The sequence below is a fragment of the Chrysemys picta genome, chromosome 6 (genome assembly GCF_011386835.1).
Source record: "Chrysemys picta bellii isolate R12L10 chromosome 6, ASM1138683v2, whole genome shotgun sequence".
NCBI classification, from domain to species: Eukaryota; Metazoa; Chordata; order Testudines; family Emydidae; genus Chrysemys; species Chrysemys picta.
The window spans coordinates 102,250,182-102,272,339 of record NC_088796.1 but is presented as its reverse complement, the minus strand read 5'-3'; the positions used below and the strand labels follow the sequence as shown (position 1 = coordinate 102,272,339).

The window sequence follows — 22,158 nt, the reverse complement described above, 5'->3', positions numbered from 1 at the left end:
AAAAATTATTCTCCAGCTCATGGAAAATTTGAAGTTTATGTATCCAAGTGTATGTAATTCATTTAAGATTGTTTTGTTTAATAAAAATATATGTTAGATACTGTTTATGTTTAATTAAATTCCAGTTACCATCCTAATACAGTTTGACACAAATCATGAGCAAAATATTAATTCTCTAGTACATAAGCAGTATATCATTCACCATTTTCTAAAACATTTAGATGTACAGTTAATAAATATCTAAATATATTGAGCTCTATAATTGCTTTAAAATAGCTATGGTATATCGATGAATGAGAATGCACCTTTCTTTAAAAAATAGCTGAAGTACAAATGGAAAACTGATTAAAACAGTTTATTTAAACCATTAATTAAATTGCCTTGATTTAAATCAATCCACCATGGTGGAGTTTGTGAAACACCCTTTCAAAGACAGTAAAGCAACTCTCTGTAATTTGTTTATTACTGTATCCCAATTAAACCAAAATCTGCCACATGCTGAAAAGCCATGATATTCTGGCATATAGTAGGCTTTGGTAGTCTCAAGAATGGGGAATTATGTTACGGTATTAGAGCAGTACATACAAATGGTACACCTTAGGGTGTGGACTTCTATAATAGGATAAGATTTACAATATCAATATACCTAGATAACATTTTCCCCTATATTGTCGACGTAGTACATGCACTTTTAGTTGTGTGTAACTCCAGCAACTTTAAACATGAGCCTTGGGACTAAAACTCTCAACTCAAGCCAAAACTCTAGCCCTGACCTTTTCAAAAAGTTCAGGAGATTCAGAACCCAGGCCTCTTCGTCCTCCAGTTTAGCTATGCTAAAGCATTGCAGAGTAAATGACATGATACAAGATCACACTAAGCTGAGAGCGCTAGGGAAACCTTAACTCTTGAGAGATGTTAAGCCAGTTCCTTAATATTATATCAGTGTTTGTACAAGCTAATTTCCTGTGTGCTATCATCTCAGTGACACGATAGGAGATTGCCAGATCCTCTGCGGATGACTGGTGGAACTGATGTGAACACATACTTCTCTGGACCATCTGGTCTTGTTATATCAGTGTTAGCTGACAGATTGAACCTGTGTATAGTAATTCCCCAGATAAATTAGTATCTGCTGCACTATAAGAGCTCATTTGGTATTGCTAGGAGGTTGCAATGTAAAATGTATGTTATATGAAGTGAGTGACCTTATATACCAGGGTGGCCAAACTTACTGACCCTCCAAGCCATATATGACAATCTTCAGAAGTTTGAGAGCCAGAGCATTCCTGCCAGGGCTCGGGGCTTCAGCTTCAGCCACAGGGCAAAAGCCCCGAGAACCTCCTCCTTGCTGTGCATAAGCCCCTACTCCACCACAAGGCAGAGGTGCCGAGCTCCTCCCATCCAGTCTGGTAGGTGGAGAATGAGGGGGAGGGGCTCTTCTGCGAGCCATACTTTAATGGTCAAAGAGCCACACGTGGGCTCGTGAGCCACTGTTTGGCCATCCCTGTTATATACATTAAACGGAAACATTTTTACCACAGATGCTGTACGTACTACTAATAAAAACCCAACAACAGTGCACAGTGCACTTTACAGACAGATCAGAGAAACAAGTTGCCTGTCCCAAATTAATTACAATCTATAGAGACAAGGTAATACCATATATTTAAGGTGCAGGCAAGTATTCAGGTGCTACAGAACCTACCACAACTCTCCAGCTTCCACAGTGAGTGTGGCTGCTACTACACACTAAAGTGAGTATAGTCGGTGCGTTTCCCCGCGGTAGCCAGGAAAGCTCTGCTGCTCACTGCAGAGTACCGAGGGGGGTTGGGCCATAGCTCCTCCTTCTGGCCCTCCCCTTTGGGATGGCTATAGCGCTGTTAGCCCTGTGCAGCCCTTGGACCAGACTCGGTGCAGAAGCGAGAAAGATTCCATACACGACCACTTCCCTGCATACCAGTGCAGCAGCCTGTCACCATGTAGTTTACATCTCATAAACTAAGGATGCAGGAAAGGGAGGCAGGAAAAGCAGCATGAACACACCCTAATGTTTCGTATGTGCTATGTTCATTACACGCTTCCCCCCCCCCCCAATCATTATTTAAAATGTCTTTCAAATTTTCTTGGCAGGAAAGAGGAGGAATTACAGTTCATGAAAGTCTCTTGAAAGAAGTGGATTTTAATAAGGGGTTTGAAGGAGAGGGCTAAGTAAGATAGAGCAAAACAAAGAGGGGAGTTTCAGACATAGGGATCTTTTTAAGCTTTAAACTCAGCCATTTATCTGAAAAACAGCCAACGCCAGTATTCCAGATTTCACATAGTATTAACAGCATACAACTGTTCTCTTTTAAAGCCAAGAACTTTTACATGCTGAAGAAGCTTTTGAAAACTAAGACTATTATGTTTAAATTAAGGGCATTCACTTGTTAAAATAAAACATACTGACACCTCCTGAATGCAGGTTACATGAGCTCTACTCCTCCTCCCTGACCCTGGAAAGTCAGGCTAGGAGACAGGTTTTACCATAGGCACGGGAACTAGGGGAGTGGGGGATGCTGCAGCACCCCCAGACTCCAGGTTGCCAGCCCCGTGCACCCAGGGTCCCGGCTGCTGGCTACTAGAGTACTACAAGTAAAACCCAGTGGCACTGGAACATTTTTAGTAGTGGGGGTGCTGAAAGCCTCAGCTTGGGGGGGGAATCAGGGGGCTGGCTTTCAGCACCCCCACTATTAAATATGTTCCAGCGCCACTGGGTTTTACTTGAGTACTCTAATGAGCTTTGACCATGCAGTGGCGGAAACAGGAGACAAAGCCATTTACAAAAAGAGGGAGAGGTTAAGCAGTAAGATTTACCCAAACAGAAATTATGCAATATAGAAACATTTCATGTATGAGAAGAATAGATTGGCTGGTACTGAAGTCTCAGGCTCCCATTAAGTGAAATGCACTGAGGTTTCATTTCTCATATACGCCATGTCAGCTTCTTCTTGTGCATCTAAGTGGTCCAGAAAACACCTTCAGTATAAATATTTTCCTTTTTCTTCCCCCGAGATATTTATTTTCTTAGATTTACAAAGCAATTAGCAGTGCTGAAAGGGAAGATACTTACTTTACTGTAACTGGAGTTCTTCAAGATGTTTTGTCCCTATCTGTATTCCAATGTGGGTGTGCATGTGCTCCACACACCTGAGACTGGAATAATCTTGCAAGCTGTGTGCATTGGTCCATGCCTGCAACCCTGCTCTCCTCGAGCTTTGAGCCAAGGATATAAAGGAGGAACAGACCAATCAGCTCTTTGGTTCCTCCTCTACCGCAAATCTAGCCAAGATATGAAGCAAGGGAGAAGGACAGCAGGTAGTGGAATATAGATAGGGACCACACATCTCAACAAACTCCAGTTACAATAAGCTAAGTAACTTCCCATTCTTTTTCGATTGCTGGTCCCTATGCATAGGTTCTGGAAATAAGGGTGCTGCCACACCCCTGGCTTGAAGTGGTTTCCATCATATGTAGTGTTTACAGTTTGGTTCAATGGCTCTCAGCACCCCCACTATAAAAATTGTTCCAGCATCCCTGTCCCTATTCCACTGACAAGCAGCACTCAGAGGGGAGGGTGTTGCAAGGGTGCAGATGGTATAGCTATTTGTTGAACTACTGCCCCAAAGGATGTGTCAGTGGAGGAGTCCTGGACCAAGGCTATTGTCTCGAAAATGTGTGGATGGAATTGCATGTAGCTGCTCTGCAACTGTCAAGAAAGGATACCTAATGCCAGTGAGGCCATTTGTGTCCTTATCCCATATGAGGAAGGAAGCTGTGTGAATTGATAGAGTAAGATACAGCCAGATATCCACTGAGAGACACTCTGAGATGGGCAGCTTGACTTCAGACTCATTCTACTATGGCAACAAACAATCTAGATGACTGTCTGATCAGTTTTGTTCTTTATAGGTAAAATGCCAATGCTCATCGCACATTGAAGGAATGAAATCTCATCTCCTCACTAGAGTCATGGGGCTTTGGGAAAAAAAAATACAGGTAAGTGAACGGACTGGTTTATGTGAAATTCCACAGCTATTTTAGGAATGAATTTTGGGTGTAGTTGTAGAGACACTTTGTCCTTATGAAATATTGTGTATGGTAGATCAGCCATTAGGGCCCCAAGTTCTGGCTGAAGTGATGGCAATGAGGAAGGCAATGTTCAATGACAGGAGAGAGTTCCAGAAGATTTACATGCATTCTAGTCTCTTGGGATATTGAAGGGCCCTGCACCATGTGATCGTCTATGTGGGCTCCCCAGACTAGCAGGGAGGCATCCATAATTACTGCCTTGTTGAGCGTGGGAGGTGGAACAGCCACATAGACTAATCCAAGATCTTTCCACCAAATTAGTGAGGCCCCCATTCCGGTGGGAACTGTCACTGTTCATGCTCAGACATGCCAAACCCATGAAAAAACAAATGCTTGTTTTTGGCTTAATTGGCTTGTGAGTTGCTTGTTGGCTAGTAGCTTGCTGCAGTTTGTTACTTCTTTTTTTTTTTTTATCAGCTCCTGACAAGCAGGGGCAAAGGGGGACAAGGAGAGGGAGAGAGTAAGGAGTGCACAGCGGGTTCACCAAAGTCCCAGATTGCACGCCTGGGGGATCTAGTCACAGAGCGTTGGGGTTCTGAGGGATTGGCTTGTTTTGAAATGGAATTAGCTTGATTTTTGACTTATTGTGAAAGTTGGGGTGCTTATTTACCGTGTGAAAGTTGGCAACAGTGTTCATGCTGTGCTCACTTGGTACATATGAGTTAGTGTATCAAGTTGCTTATGGCATGAAATCTGTCGATTAGGTGATAAGCCCTCACCCTGACTAAGTCTAGAGTAGCTCCTATAATTTCAATAGACTTTTTCATGTTCACACAGACTTCTAGGGATGATAAAAGATGAAGCAGGGATATGGTTAATGCAAGGGCTTCTAAGCGTGGCCTGCCAACGAGAAGCTGATTGCCTAAATAAGTGAAGAAAGTGGAGCTGCTCCGTGTGAAATTTCCTGCTGCTACTAGAAACTCTTTGGTGAAGACCAGAGTACAATTACTAGACCAAATGGAAGCACTCTGTATTGATAGTAGCCACGGACCACCATAAACCTGAGGAATTTTCAATGGGCAGGGCGAATGTCCATGTGAAAATACACATCTTTCATATTGAGAGCTGTGAACTTTCTTTTCCGGGGATAGTATTAAATGCCAGTGTAACAATATGGTATTTTAATTTGTGAATAAAAACAAGTCATCACAGGCCAAAAATGGGTCTCCACCCTTCCTTCTTTTTGGGAACTAGGAAATATTTCAAATAGAACCCTTTTCCCTTGATGCTGAATAGGCAGCCACTCTATCACTTCCCAGTGGAGGAGAGATTCTACCTGGAGGAGATTCTACCTGGAGGAGAATCTCCTTGTGAGAATGGCCCCTGAATGGTAACTGGGAAGAGGTTTTTGGAGGTCATAGGGAGAGAAACTCAATGGTATAGCCAGAATGGATGATATCCAGCATGCACTTGTCTGTTATTTCTCTTCAGTTGTGGAAAAAGATTGCTAGATGGCCACCAAAGGATAAAGGCTGGGGTGTAAATAGCATCAACAGTATTTTGCAACTCCCAAGTATCCCGTCCAAAGTGCTTCTTTCCCAGAGGACGAGATTGGGTTGACGTGGAAGGTTTAGGGTATCTTGACTTTTGCACCCTCTGTCTTTTGTGAAGCGGATCACAGGATTGCTAATGATAAAATGGTTGAGGCATAGGCCTTGGTTTGTAGGCATGTTTGTGGTATTTCCTCTTAGGGGCTGCTGGTGTATATGTAGTCAGAGAGCAGAGTCTTTCAGTGAGAGCAAAGATTCAGTGTTTTCATTGAAAAGGTTGGTCTTGTCAAAGAGCAAGTCCCTCCACAGTGTTCTGGACCTCCCTGGGAAACTCCTAAAGAATGTGCCCATGATTCCCAGTGCATGACAATGGCCACTGAGCTCAACGTAGTGTGCAATGACCTCAGATTGCAGTGAAGTTCTGGCCACCAGCTTGCCTTCATCAATAAGAGCCTGAAATTAAGCCCTGTCCTGCTGAGGTAATTTATCCTTAAAAATCTAGGAATTTTAAATAATTTAGATAAAACTAACAAATTGTGAAATATTTACAGGTTTGAAGATGAGAAGGCTGAAGAGAAAGGAGAATCTCCAGATACTGGAGGGTCTAACTCAGGCCATGCAGCGATAAACAGGAACTGAAGAGGGGGTTGGCCAGCCCACCCCTTTTACATGTTTGGTGCGGAGCATGAGGAGAACAGGCTCACAGGAGCAGATCAACAGACACTGTTTTCAAGAGTTCTCCAGGATCAGGCACATGGATTGCATGCATCCCTATAATGGAATACACAGAGGGGCCAGTGCTTGAAGAATAGTAACTTGTCAACGTTTCATGTTACAGCTCTGAAAACAAAATCTGCTAGACTTACAGGTTTCACTGAAACTTAGGGTGATGGGTTTACAAACACACATTCCATCATAGGATGCTATTTCTGTCTTTCTCCAACCTGGAAAATTGACCTTAAAGTCAAGCAGAATTATACTGGGGAGGGGAGAGGGCTGGAGAGAGTGCGAGCTATGGAACAAAGGAACAGAGCAAGAAAAGTTGCATGACTCTACACGTACAGGGACTGTAGTATTGCTAGCGAGCTCCTAGAAAGCCACCCTATTTCCCTCCCTGCTCTTGTGGAAGCCATTAATATAGCTGCTGGCAGGAGCAGCTCCTGTGTTTCAGGCTCAGGCAGCAGTCTGCAGGCACAAGCTTCTCATTTTGTTTTTCAGAGGTTCCCACAGTACTCAGTTCTGCTGCAAGTGCACATGCAGTTTAGCCTGATCAATGCGCAAACCTTACCTAGAACATTCTGGAGAGTGGGAGAATGGGAATGTGGAATTATCAGGGAATGGCAGGAACTTGGAAAGCCACAAAAAACAAGAATGACCAAAAAAAGAAAAAAAAGGAAAGAAAAGCTCCAAAGGAAAACAAATAGACATAATATGATAGGCAAGAACAGTTAGCAAATATAGCCCAAAATAGCAAACACAGTGGGAAGTTTGTGGAGGTCTGGCATGAGTGGAAATGGGACAGGGGGAAAACTACTGTATTGTGGCATAATTAAATTTTTTAAAAACCCACACACAATTTCTGCAGGGTATTAGAACAGTGCAGTTATTTAAAAAAAATCAGGAAAGAGTTTCTATGACCAAATTAACACAGCTAAACAGCATATCATCTCATTTATTTTCAGACATATATTTAAAGAACAGAGATTAACATATCCAGGTATATTATAAGCTATCCAGTTAACAAAAAAACAAGGAAAACTTTACATGTGCAATATATGAAGTAGGCCCAATCAAAATAGGACCCTGTTGTGCTATGGGCTGTACAAAGAACTAGTGGGAGTCCATAAAACTAAAGAATTTATAATCTAGATTTGAGAAGTTTGGGAAACTTGACCTAAGGATTATACATTTAAAAAAAAGACAAAAAAACACCAAGGGGGAAAAGTAAGGAGGAAAGAAGAGAGGCTGGAGTGCTAGATAGAAGATCCCGGTGGAAAGGCAGCAGTTAGAAGAAATCAGATTACCACCTTATCCTGTTTTGAGAAGTGTGCATCTGGACACATATGCAGTGCCTCTATACTGAATTAAATAGTTTATAACTTAAAATTTTCCATTACATATATTCAGTATGAAATATTCAAAAATCACCCTGAGCTTTATTCAATCAAGTGCAATCAAATGCAAAGTTTTTCAAGCATAAAGCGCACACTCCTAGTTGAGGACTATTTACATGTTCTTGTTGTAACCCAATCCGAATAACAAGTGCCTACAATCTCATTTAGAATATAAGAAGAAAACAACTTGTGCAATTTATCCATAAACCAGAAAAGGAATTAAGGGCTTTTCCTCAAATTTAACGCACACAAGTTCACCTATGTGCACGTAACAGGCATAGAATTTCAGCCCCAAAGAGGAATTCTTTACTGTGGTGTAATTAATTATGCAAAATACAGTGATCACCATTAAAAAGTCAACATCCACTCTAAGAGTGATATCTGAAATATTTCATTCTTCTCTATACTTACCATAGGAAATCACTCCAGTATCTCAGTTACTATGATATTGCAAATGTGGGTTAACATTGATTTTTTAAATTGTGACTGTCTTATTATATGAAAGCACAACTCAAAGCATGATAACTCTAGTGAATTTTGGAAGAGTTAAAAAAAAAAATCAGAATTTTTGTGTTGACTATGCTGGAGAAGCTGGTCCTGAACAGCTTCTCTATCTGCACCTATCAGCATCATAGTTTACTATTAGTAAATGTTCTTGTAATGCTCTTCAAAGTGAAAGAAAATATAGCTCCTGCCAATGAATGCAACATTTTTCCAGTAAATTGCAGTAAGAAAATTATAGTCAACTTGTAAATGAACAAACACCAGCTGGCACTTCTACAGCACTTTCCATTTGTAGAAATCTAAGAACTTTAACAAAAGTAAGTGTCATAATACTCATTTTATAGATGAGGAAACTGAGGAACAAAGAGGCTTAGACTGGGATTCTGAAGCCCATTTTCAATAGGACTTGAGTGCCTAAGTCCCTTAAGTGCCTTTGAAAACCAATATAAATGACTTTCCCAAGATCACACAGCAAGCCAGGACTGCAAGCCCTAAAAAAATGGGTTCTGGCCCTCTACCACTGGGTCCTGATCCTCAGGACCAATGGGCCTCCTGTTGCTTATATAAATGTGTTAGGTTTTACTTCTTGGATTTTTCTCCTTCTTTCCTCCAAAACCTGAAAGCTGCTGGACTTCTAGTTGTGTTTATTCACATTCTTACACACTGCATAGGACATTAACCTAAACCTGAGAAATTGACTGGAATCAACTAAGAACCTATAGCTTAATGTAGTCTGTTAGGAGTGACTGTTAAAAAGTCATGAAGTATAAAGACTGATAATGGAGCCTTTGGAGACAGAGACAAAGGAAATAAAAATAAAGCAGTTTTGAGTTAGCACAGCATGTAGCTACCACTTATAAACCATTAATTTTCTATTCTAACATGAGATTAATTTTACTTCAGTCATTGCACACTTCTGATATACACACACTATGTGCATTCTGAATACTAGAAAATGTACTGTTGAACCAGGGCTAAAAAAAAAAGAACCAGTGTTCTTATGAATAAACATCCCTCTATTATGAATACACAAAAGATACAAAATAAGTTTCAGAGTAAGTATTAATACTAATTAGTGCTCCAAAATAATGTTGAATGGGTTTAGTATCAAGCATAGTGTCTATTACTGTTGACTTTACTCCACTGCAGACATAGACAGAATTGTTTCAGGACTGTAGTGCCCTATTATCCTGAGAGTTCACAGAAGCAGCCCAACACCCATTAAGAGATAAACATGTCCTCAACAAGTATCTCAAAAGATCTGTGTAACGAGAGACTCCAGTTTATACTCTTGGAGAGTCAAAGAGCTAATCAAAAAGTTTCTTTCCTCACTGGTGTCCAACAACATTCCACTTGTGAACAGTATTGTTTTCCTTACTCCCCTTATCATTCTAAATTTCATAGCAAAGTCTTGAGTAGCTTGGTCTTCACTAGGGTAACAAGACTCATATTACACAGGAAAATTTCAAGTTGGGAGAGAACATTTAAAAAAAACACCGAAGAAGAGTATTTTACAGCTACATGAACACAACTGATTTGAGAAAAATAATAACTGCAATAGACGATGCTGAAAAGAAAGGCAGTGGTTCTCTTGGAAAAGGTGGTAAAAAATGGCTAATTCTAGGAATGCACACAACACGCACTCACTCTCCCTCATGATGGCTCAGTATACTTTACAAGCTTCATGGATGTGAGCTTGGGAGGGGTGCATCACTCACAAATGGTGAAGTCATGTATGAGTTACGGAAGTCATCCCAGAAAAATGCTAACAAAACCTGGATAAGCCATGCCATCATGTATTTGATGACTCCTACATATTCTGGGGGAAAAAAAAGGTTTTAGAATTGTTTTAGCCAAACACTTCTTATACGGACACAGATCTTCCTAGCACTTCATGTAATCAAGGTGCTTTGGTTACTGATTAACCCTTCTCCATTCGCTATCTGCATTAAAGGAAACTCCACCAGCAAGAACTGGGATTCACTCCCAAGGGAAGGTTAGCAGTATACATGTGTCCCATCCCACCCCTTTGCCATGAGAGCCCAGCTCTGAGCTTCAAATGGTGCTCCATTGCAGCTCTTTGGCCATGCTACTCTGTAGCTGACTCTGCTACTTTGGCTTTGGGCCCCTTGGTGAAGTAGATATTTTCTACAGCTTGTATTGCTATATTCTGACCCAGGTGTACCTTCTGCCATTGAGGAAAACTTTATAAATTCCCCATGCTCTACCAACCCTTTCCCCATAGGTACTGTGCTTCCTCAAATGGAAATTTATTTACATGGTGCTTTTAAACAACCCAAAGAGAATTCACTCATGCCAAAGCATTCTTTCATACAAAAATACTATGACAATATCATCACAGCTCTGGTTACAGTGTTTATTAGTTAAATGTTGTTACAAGACCCACAGAGGAAGCAATAAACAATTACTCACTACATTTAAAACCAAACTTATAATTTCAAACGAAAAATGGTGTTAATGATTTTGCACAGTTCAGCATACAAGAGTCAGGAAATGCCAATTTAAAACTCATACATTTTTAAAGCTTAGTTCTGTTTTCTTGTGTATACAGATTGCAATCAATCTTGAATTAGGCAATCATACCTATTTTCTCATCTACAATGGCAAATTTCCTACATCCTTAGTGTCACATCTAGTAGCTTGTAACATTGTCATTGTTTTATACATAAACAAATGTTCAATATATCTTTATTGATTTGGACATTTTATATAGCAAATTTTCTGTAAGCTAGTTATGGGTTTTAATGATTGTCAGCACCCATGTGTTATACATTTTCTTTTAAATAAGCAATACAGCCTCTGTTACAGACAATTCAGAAGATAAGGAGGAAAACCACAAAGTAAACATAGCTGTGAACTCAGATGGCCTATAAACACCAATTTTAATAGAGCTAATTTTCAGAATTGCTCTACATGGCATACACACCAATATCTATGTTTTGTAAGTACAGTTTACTGGGTATTTTCTATGTACTTCCACAGACTTTCTGGCATGCCCAAGTAATTACTCAGTACTACAAGATGGGTATCTAAGGTTGTAGGGAAATTGTGTAATATTGTATGTATTTTAATGCATATGTATAAAGGGGAAAAGTTAAAATTGCAAGGACAACCTTAACTCTGGCATTTCCTTCCTTCCAGAACTTAACCCTGAAATCCTAGTTAGGCTATACCTCTACTAAAGAATAGTTCTCGTATGTTAGCTATCCTGCTGTAAAAATATCGTGGAGAAAAGGCATTGTAGTTTTCAACCACGAGGTAAACTAGGCAAGGCTGACTACAGGTGGCCATTTATTGTACGGACCCCACCTAGCCACTTCACAGTAAAAACTACAAGTGTCTTGACTCCACTTAAGATATTACAGGGAAATAACTATCATGTTTTCAGTTATCTCACTGGTAAAACAAACCTTTGTGTCAGTGAACACAAAGCCTCAAGTGTGTTTTTGGTCCTCTCCCTGCCTTAATTGATGATATCTTCCCTCTCCGATTTCCAAAGACCAAGTGTTTTTGGCACAATACTGGTAGATCCCCATGGAAACAAGGTTTGGAATCCTGTAAGGATCACAGCATTTGGAAACTTCACATGCAGAAAACATGCCATACGAAAAGAATGGAAAGCTCTCACTCGAAAAGGTAATAACTGTATCACAAGTAGTTTGGAAGCCCACAGATTGTATAATAAACCAGTTAGTTGGCTGGCAATTTTTTTATTCTGAGCTTTCCTAAAACTGCGGTATTGTGTTTATGAACTTCAGCTTGTGTTATAGGAACCATTAACATGGGAAAAGGAACAAACATACTTAATTTCTGGGTATCAGCACATCTTCACACTTACTCAGAGCTGGCAGAGTAACCATGAAGATATGTCATGTCTGGTGTTGCTACATAGTAGTTAGGTATTTTCCCCTCTGCATTTTGTTTTTATTGAGGTTTTCATGTTCATTATTATTTTATTATAAATTCTGTTCCTGAAGTAAAAATCAAACATTTAAAAAATATATGTATTCCATTTATATCAAAGAGGGCCAACCCAACAAAGCCAGATCTTGGTGCTCTTATTTAGAAGTTTAAATATTATTTAGCAATTCTGTTTTACATTATTCATGATTTACACAAATCTTCATTTTTATCTGAATCACCAACTATACTGCATATTTTTTCTGCATGATAAGTTACTGAACATTGCATGACTATTTGTTATTTCTTATCTTTCCAAATTTGGTACGAAGGACTGAGGATGCCAAATGAATATCATTACACTTGTCTCTATTTTTGACTTTATTATATACTGTGAAAAGGTTAAACCAAGAACAAGTGTCTTCCTTGCTATTTGAGTTACCCCTGTATTCAATGCAACGTAATGCTTGTGTCACATTTCAGTCTCCGACTCTGTGCCCATGGTTCAAATTTATCCATCACACCTTCCATTAATTCTTTAGGCAATTTCATTTGATTAAGAGTAAGTAGGCCTGTCAAGCGATTACAAAAATTAATCATGATTAATCGCACTGTTAAACAATAATAGAATACCATTTATTTAAATATTTAGGATATTTTCTACATCCTAAAACTTATTGATTTCAATTACAACACAGAATACAAAGTGTACAGTGCTCGCTTTATATTTATTTTTGATTACAAGTATTTGCACTGTAAAAAAACAAAAGAAATACCGTTTTTCAATTCACCTAATACAAGTACAGTAGTGCAATCTCTTTCTCATGAAAGTTGAACTTACAAATGTAGAATTATGTACAAAAAAATTGCATTCAAAAATAAAACAATGTAAAACTTTAGAGCCTACAAGTCCACTCAGTCCTACTTCTTGTTCAGCCAATTGCTCAGACAAACAAATATGCTAAACATTCATATGCTCCTTCATGCTTCATATGCTCCTTCATGCTTCATTATCTGAGTCAGATGCCACCAGCAGAAGGTTGATTTTCTTTTTCAGTGGTTCGGGTTCTGTAGTTTCTGCATCAGAGTGTTGCTCTTTTAAGACTTCTAAAAGCATGCTCCACAGCCTGTCCCTCTCAGATTTTGGAAGGCATTTCAGATTCTTAAACCTTGGGTCGAGTGCTGTAGCTATCTTTAGAAATCTCACATTGGTACCTTCTTTGTGTTTTGTCAAATCTGCAGTGAAAGGGTTCTTAAAATGATCAACATGTGCTGGGTCATGATCCGGAGACTGCTATAATGTGAAATGTATGGCAGAATGTGGGTAAAACAGAGCAGGAGACACAATTCTCCCCCAAGGAGTTCAGTCACAAATTGAATTAACGCATTATTTTTTAATGATCATCATCAACATGGAAGCATGTTTTCTGGAATGGTGGCCGAAGCATGAATGAGCATATGAATGTTTAGCTTATCTGGCACGTAAATACCTTGCAATGCCGGCTACAAAATTGCCATGCGAACGCCTGTTCTCACTTTCTGGTGACATTGTAAATAAGAAGAGGGCAGCCATTATTTCCTGTAAATGTAAACAAACTTGTTTGTCTTAGAGATTGTTGAACAAGAAGTAGGACTGATTGGACTTGTAGGTTCTAAAGTTTTATATTGTTTTGTTTTTGAGTGCAGTTATGTACCAAAAACAATCTACATTTGTAAGTTGTACTTTCACAACAAAGATTGCACTACAGTACTTGTATGAGGTGAATTGCAAAATATTATTTCTTTTGTTTATCATTTTTACAGTGCAAATATTTGTAATCAACTTTAATATATACTGTGACAGACCCAGACCAGTGGGGTACAGGAGTCTGGTAGAGGGCAAATATACTGGTCACTGGATGAGTAGTTTTCTATTCCCTGAGTGACCAGAGCAGGGGCTGCACTAGAGTAATCAGGAACCTGCTAGAACCAGTTAAGGCAGGCAAGCTAATTAGGACACCTGGAGCCAATTAAGAAGAAGCTGCTAGAATCAATTAAGGCAGGCTAATCGGGGCATCTGGGTTTTAAAAGGAGTGTGAGGAGCTGGGAGCAAGAGGCGCAAGGAGCTGAGAGTGAGAGGGTGTGCTGCTGGAGGACAGAGGAGCACAAGCGTTATCAGACACCAGGAGGAAGGTCCTGTGGTGAGAATAAGGAAGGTGTTTGGAGGAGGCCATGAGGAAGTAGCCCAGGGAGTTGTAGCTGTCATGCAGCTGTTACAGGAGGCACTATAGACAGCTGCAGTCCACAGGGCCCTGGGCTGGAACCCGGAGTAGAGGGCGGGCCCGGGTTCCCCCCAAACCTCCCAATTGACCTGGACTGCGGGTTCTTCCAGAGGGAAAGGTCTCTGAGCTGTTTTCCAACCCACATGGTAAATCTCTGAGGCAGGAAAATACGCCAATAAGCGCAGGACCCACCAAGATAGAGGAGGAACTTTGTCACAATACTTTGATTTCAATTACAACACAGAATATATATGAAAATATAGAAAAACATCCAAAATATTTAATACTTTCAATTGATATTCTATTGTTTAACAGTGTGATTAAAACTGACTAATCGCAATTAATTTTTTTAATCGTGATTAATTTTTTTGAGTTAATCGCGAGTTAACTGAGATTAATCCACAGCCCTAAACATTTGTAAACACTTTTCCTTTTAATTCTACTGAGCATAGGCTGTACTTTTGAAGTTATATCAGAAATTTTCCATTTCACAGCAGTCTTCCAACATCTCAGAACCAATTCCCCTGCTGTGGGAAAGGTCACAGAGAAGAAAAAAAATCTGCTTACTGAAGTCCTGAGTGCTGGTTAGATATGTCCACTCCAAATCCAGGACTGTGCAACAAAAATGGAGAAAACCCCTCGACATGGGTCCAATCCACCTCCTAACCAAGTCAATGCAAGGTTTTCCACTGACATTAATGGTAGTCACATCAGGCCCCATGTCAGTATTCCAGCCTGGGACAACTGCCAGAAAAGTTTACTAGCCCTGACCCAAAAGCTACTATTTGCCCACTCTTCACCATAATGACTGATAATGCTAAAACCAACTGCTATTTTATACATCCATACAAAAATAAAATGCAATAGCCCCAGATGAAAGAGCAAGTAGAGTTTTGCAAAGCTCCAGTACCTGCTGGACCTAATCATAGTTTTCTTCTACTGACAGAAGGAAGAAGCAAAGACCTTTCTATGAATCAGAATGTAATAAGCTGCCTAAATCCTCAGAAATGGAGATGCCAGAGTGTTGGGCAGATCTCCAAGGAAGTGGCACAAAATTAAAATGCCAGTTGACATGAACTCAGAGTTCATGATTTGAATGATGAAATTAACAAGCCCATGAGAGGGAACATTAGAAAAGCTGTATAAAGGAGCTGTCCTGTCTTGATAGTACACTGGCAACCAACCCCATTACATTACTTATCTATCCTATGGCTATTTTGCCCTTAAAGGCACAGTACCAATTGGACACATTTATTATCCTTTGACACCTGCACATAGGAGTCAGTATAAGCAAATCTAGACCAATAGGAAATAGCTTCTTGCAGATGGATTGTAAGTAAAATTAAATTGTTTCTTTCCTTATAATAAAAGGCACACACTTTTGTAGATTTTTCCAGTTGTTTAACTGACAATCGTATGGACGGAAGTAGAGTAGCTCTGGAAAAAACAAATGCCATACCAAATTTTGCAGTCAATTTGGCAATAGGAGGATGGGGGTGAAGAAAAGAAGAATTAATTAATTTTTCTAGCGTATTCTATACTTTCCCAGCTGATCATGAATGGCATTGGTATTCAAGAACACTATCCTAAGCTTTGTAGACATTTTAAAATCAACATTGATATGAATATCATACGTGCATAAGACAATGAGAGTGCAGCTAATGCGGAGACAATTGATTACACAGGGTGTACACAGGGATTCTAGGCCCGATTGTTCCTCACCCAGCATTACTTGCATGAGTAAGGGAGCAGTATAAAGTTGTATAACTACAAATATCCTGAATTACAGATTTGAAATCTCTGATCAAGTCTATTCTCCTCCTTTCGTGTTCACACCTCAACTGCTAGCAGAGCACCTCACCCTCCCTGATTGAACTAACCTCGTTATCTCCATACTGATTTATACCTGCCTCTGGAGATTTCCATTACTTGCATCTGAAGAAGTGAGGTTCTTACCCACAAAAGCTTATGCTCCCAATACTTCTGTTAGTCTTAAAGGTGCCACAGGATCCTCTGTTGCTTTTTACAGATTCAGACTAACACAGCTACCCCTCATGAAGAAACTTGCACAAATACAGACAGATATCATCTTCCTTTCCAAATGCAAACGGATAGACATCATACCAAATGGACTGAAGGTGAAAAATCCATTGCTATCTACACACTGCACAGACCACAGTGAGAGATTATGCCATACACTATCAAAGAAACTGAGGAACCACCTGATCAGCATCCTATACAGCAAACAGAAAAACATCAAGGAAGAGCTCTCCAACCTGGAGACTTTCATAAATAACCAACCCTCCACACAAATGGACTTTACTAAAATAAGACAGGAGATCTACATTACACACTTCACCTCTCTACAAAGGAAAAAGGACCGTAAGCTGTCTAAAATCCTACCTGCCACATGGGGCCACAACAGGGGTACCCCTAACTCACCCAGCAATATCGTCAATTTATCCAGCTACACACTCAACCCAGCAGAAGAGTCTGTCCTATCTCGGGGACTCTCTTTTTGCCTCTGCACCCCCCCAAACATGATACAGTTCTGCGGTGATCTGGAAGCCTACTTTCGCCGCCTCCGACTCAAAGAATACTTTCAAGATAACCCTGAACAGCACACTGATACACAGATACCCTCCCACCAACAATACAGGAAGAAGAACTCCACATGGACTCCTCCTGAGGGTCGAAATTACAGTCTGGACCTATACATAGAATGCTTCTGCCCGACGTGCACAGGCAGAAATTGTGGAAAAATAACATCGCTTGCCTCATAACCTAAGTCGTGCAGAACGCAATGCCATCCACAGTCTCAGAAACCACCCGGACATTATCATCAAAGAGGCTGATAAAGGAGGTGCTGTTGTCATCATGAACAGGTCTGACTACCAGAAGGAGGCTGCCAGACAACTCTCCAATACCAAATTCTACAGGCCACTTTCCTCAGATCCCACTGAGGAATACACTAAGAAACTGCACCATCTACTCAGGATACTCCCTACACTAACACAGGAACAAATCAACATACCCTTAGAGCCCCAACCGGGGTTATTCTATCTACTACCTAAGATCCACAAACCTGGAAATCCTGGACGCCCCATCATCTCAGGCATTGGCACTCTCACTGAAGGACTGTCTGGATATGTGGACTCCCTACTCAGACCCTACGCCACCAGCACTCCCAGCTATCTCCGTGACACCACAGATTTCCTGAGAAAACTACAATGCATTGGTGACCTCCCAGAAAACACCATCCTAGCCACCATGGATGTAGAGGCTCTCTACACAAACATCCCACACACAGATGGAATACAAGCTGTCAGGAACAGTATCCCTGATGATGACACAGCACAACTTATTGCTGAGCTCTGTAACTTTATCCTCACGCACAATTATTTCAAATTTGGTGACAATATATACCTCCAGACCAGTGGCACCGCTATGGGCACCCGCATGGCCCCACAATATGCCAACATTTTTATGGCTGACCTGGAACAATGCTTCCTCAGCTCTCGTCCACTCATGCCCCTTCTCTACCCACGCTATATTGATGACATCTTCATCATCTGAACCCATGGGAAGGAGATCCTGGAAGAATTCCACCATGATTTCAACAGCTTCCACCCCACCATCAACCTCAGCCTGGACCAATCTACACGGGAGGTCCACTTCCTAGACACCACTGTACAAATAAGCGATGGCCACATTAACACCACCCTATACCGAAAACCCACTGACCGCTACGCCTACCTTCATGCCTCCAGCTTCCACCCCGGTCACACCACACGATCCATCATCTACAGCCAAGCACTGAGGTACAATCGCATCTGCTCCAACCCCTCAGACAGAGACCAACACCTACAAGATCTTCACCAAGCATTCTCAAAACTACGATACCCACACAAGGAAATAAAGAAACAAATCAACAGAGCCAGACGTGTACCCAGAAGCCTCCTACTACAAGACAGGCCCAAAAAAGAAACCAACAGAACTCCACTGGCCATCACCTACAGTCCTCAGCTTAAACCCCTCCAACGCATCATCAGTGATCTACAACCCATCCTGGACAATGATCCCTCACTTTCACAGACCTTGGGAGGCAGGCCAGTCCTCGCCCACAGACAACCTGCCAACCTTAAGCATATTCTCACCAGCAGCCACGCACCGCACCATAACAACTCTAACTCAGGAACCAACCCATGCAACAAACCTCGATGCCAATTCTGCCCACATATCTACACCAGCAACACCATCACAGGACCTAACCAGATCAGCTACAACATCACCGGCTCATTCACCTGCACGTCCACCAATGTTATATATGCCATCATATGCCAGCAATGCCCCTCTGCTATGTACATTGGCCAAACTGGACAGTCACTACGCAAGAGGATAAATGGACACAAGTCAGATATCAGGAATGGCAATATACAAAAACCTGTAGGAGAACACTTCAACCTCCCTGGCCACACAATAGCAGATGTAAAGGTAGCCATCTTACAGCAAAAAAAACTTCAGGACCAGACTCCAAAGAGAAACTGCTGAGCTTCAGTTCATTTGCAAATTTGACACCATCAGATCAGGATTAAACAAAGACTGTGAATGGCTATCCAACTACAGAAGCAGTTTCTCCTCCCTTGGTGTTCACACCTCAACTGCTAGCAGAGCACCTCACCCTCCCTGATTGAACTAACCTCATTATCTCCATACTGATTTATACCTGGCTCTGGAGATTTCCATTACTTGCATCTGAAGAAGTGAGGTTCTTACCCACAAAAGCTTATGCTCCCAATACTTCTGTTAGTCTTAAAGGTGCCACAGGACCCTCTGTTGCTTTTTACAGATTCAGACTAACACGGCTACCCCTCTGATATTGTCAGGTATAGAACTATTTCATCTTAGTAAATCATACTGTTGAAGCACAAGGAATAACAGCTGTAGCTCGCTCTGAATTGTGTTGGGTCCACAGGTCTGAAAGGATTAAAACAAACAAACAAACAACTTATTGTCACTAAGTCAGCCAATATGACTGGATGCACAACAACAGATGTTATGAAGGTGCCAGAATCACTTTTCATAGTAAAATCTTATTTTAAGCAGTTCTCACTTTGCTCTCCCTCTTTATTCCTGGGGGAATTCTGCACCACTGCACAATGCAGAATTTTGCAGAAATTAACGTGCATGCAGAATTTCTTTTCCCCCACAGAAATGGGCTGCAGTACTGCTATCTGCCACTAGTAGCCGCTGGATCTGGCAGAGCCCAGCTCGCACATAGAAGACACTGCTGGGGGCAGCAGGAGGGAACTAGCAGGTTCCTGGCAGCTACCATTCCCAGCATGCCCTTCGGGAAGGAGAGGGCATTATACAGGAAACTTTGTACAAGCCTAGGACTGAGCATCAGGCTGTTTCTCCCTCTGGATTCCTAGGCGCAGGCGGAGAGGGGGCAGGTGTCTGGGCAAAGGGGGCCCCACAGCTAGGCTCTAGCGGGGGAGGGGGTGTGGGTATCTGGGCCAGGAGGGAGAGTAGTGGAACACCCAGGGGGATACACATCTCAAAGAACCTCAGTTATTCACAAGGTTACCCTCTCTTCTTCTTCGAGTGATGTCCCTGTGGGTGCTCCACTTTAGGTGACTTCAGAGTAGTGCCCTCCAGTGGAAGGGAGGGGCTTCGGAGTTGATGTCATGGCAGAGGATAATACAGTGAGTCCAAATAATGCATCAGATGCTGCATGCTGCTCTAATGCTTAGTGCTGCGTAAATGTATGGGCAGAGGCCCAAGTTGCAGCTCTACATATGTCCGTAATGGGAAAACTGTTCAGAAAAGCTATCAAAGTCGACATTGCCCTGGAGAAATGTGTACGAATCCCCATAGGGGGTTGCAGGTTCTGTTGCTGGTAACACAGTTTGATGCATTCTGAAATCCATTTGGAGAGCCTCTGTTTGGATATGGCATCTTCTTTTGATGGTTCCATGATTGAAACGAATAATTTCAGGGACCTGCAGAATGACCTTGTTCTATCTATGTAAAAAGCCACGACCCTGCAAACATTGAGGGTGTGTGAATTCTCATCTGTTCTTATGTGGTTTAGGATAGAATGCTGGTAAGTAGAGGGGTTGGTTGAGGTGGAATGAGAGGCGACCTTAGGTAAAAACTTGGGATGCGGTCTGAGAGTGATTTTATCTTTGGCAAATAGTGGGTAGGGTGGATCACCATGGGGGACCCTAGTTCCCCCACTTGTCTTGCAGATGTAATGGCGACTAGAAAGGCCACCTTCATTGACCGGTGGAGAAGTGAGCCAGTGGCTAATGGTTCGAATGGGTGTCTGGTGATGCCCCGGAGAATTAAGCTGAGGTCCCATGGCAGAGTGAGACTGCGGATTTTGGGGTAAATGTTGTTGAGGCCTTTCAGAAAATGTTTGGTGGTAGGGTGTGCAAAAATTGATACACCATATATCTTATGGTGGAAAGCTGCTATGGCTGACAGATGTACCCTGATTGAGCTAATAGAGAGGTCTGATCTCTTAAATTCGAGCACGTAATCCAGAATCAAAAGGTAAGAGTGCAGATACTGATGTGGTCTCCTTCGTGTGACACCAGGAATCAAAACATCTCCATTTGTGCAGGTATGTGTGGTGGATAGTCGCTCTGAGGCTATTTAATAAAATGTTCTGTACTTCTTTGGAGGATGCCATTTCAGGTCCTTGGAGCCATAGAGCAACCACGCTTTGGAGGCAGAGCGTCTCCAAGTTCGGGTGCAGGGTTCTTCCTGAGTCCTGGGACAGGAGACTAGGTAGGAGAGGAAGAGTGCGAGGTCTGCACAATGACATTCTGAAAATGTAGGGGAGCCATGTTTGACGAGGCCATGTATGGGCTCTCAGTATTACTGTGGCCTTGTCTGCTTTGATCTTTTGAAGCACTCATCCCATTAGGGGAAGGGGGGAGAAGAAGACATATAGGAAAGGAGCATCCCATTTGATAAGAAAGACATCTCCCAAGGAGCGAAGGCCCATTCCAGCCCTGGAGCAAAAACAGTGGGCATTTGGTGTTGTGCTCCATTGCAAAGAGGTCCACTGTGGGGAATCCCCATTGTTTGAATACGTTGTGGAGAACCCTGCTATCACGTTCCCATTCGTAGTCCTGAGAAAAGTTCTTTCTGAGTGCATCTGCTGTAGTGTTTTAATATCCGGGCAGCTATGCTGCTACAATGTGAATGTTGTGCTGGATGGGCCAGTGCCAAAGTTGCATAACCTTTGCACACAGGGAGTGTGAGCATGCACCCCCTTGTCTGTTTATGTAGAACATGTATGTCAAATTGTCCGTGAGAATTTGTATGGTCATGTTTCTGATCATAGGTAGGAAGGTGGTGCATGCATTGCAAACGGCTCTTAGTTCTAGCAGATTTATGTGAAGCCCGGCTTCTGTGGGAACCAACGGTCCTGAGCAGAGTGAGAGTTCAGATGTGCTCCTCAACCTATGAGGGTCTCATCCATTGCAATAGTCAATGTAGGAGGGGTTTGGGTGGAAGACACTCCTAGGCATACTGGTGTGGTTGCATTCACCAGGATAGTGAGTCTTTTACTTTGCTTGGCATTGTGAGGCATTTGTTTATACTCTGCCTTTGTGGGGAATAAGTTGTGCGGAGCCAAGCATGTAGGGTTCACATATGTAATCTTGCGTGTTGGACAATGCAGGTTGATGCGGCCATGTGGCCCAATAATTGCAGGCAAATCCTGCC

At 41.7% G+C, this 22,158-nt stretch overlaps 1 protein-coding gene across 7 annotated transcripts in view; it reads right to left on the bottom strand.

The window, feature by feature from the left end:
* Positions 1-22,158, bottom strand: part of MLLT3 (MLLT3 super elongation complex subunit) — a 210,693-nt gene that overhangs the window by 88,488 nt on the left and 100,047 nt on the right. The window lies entirely within an intron of this gene.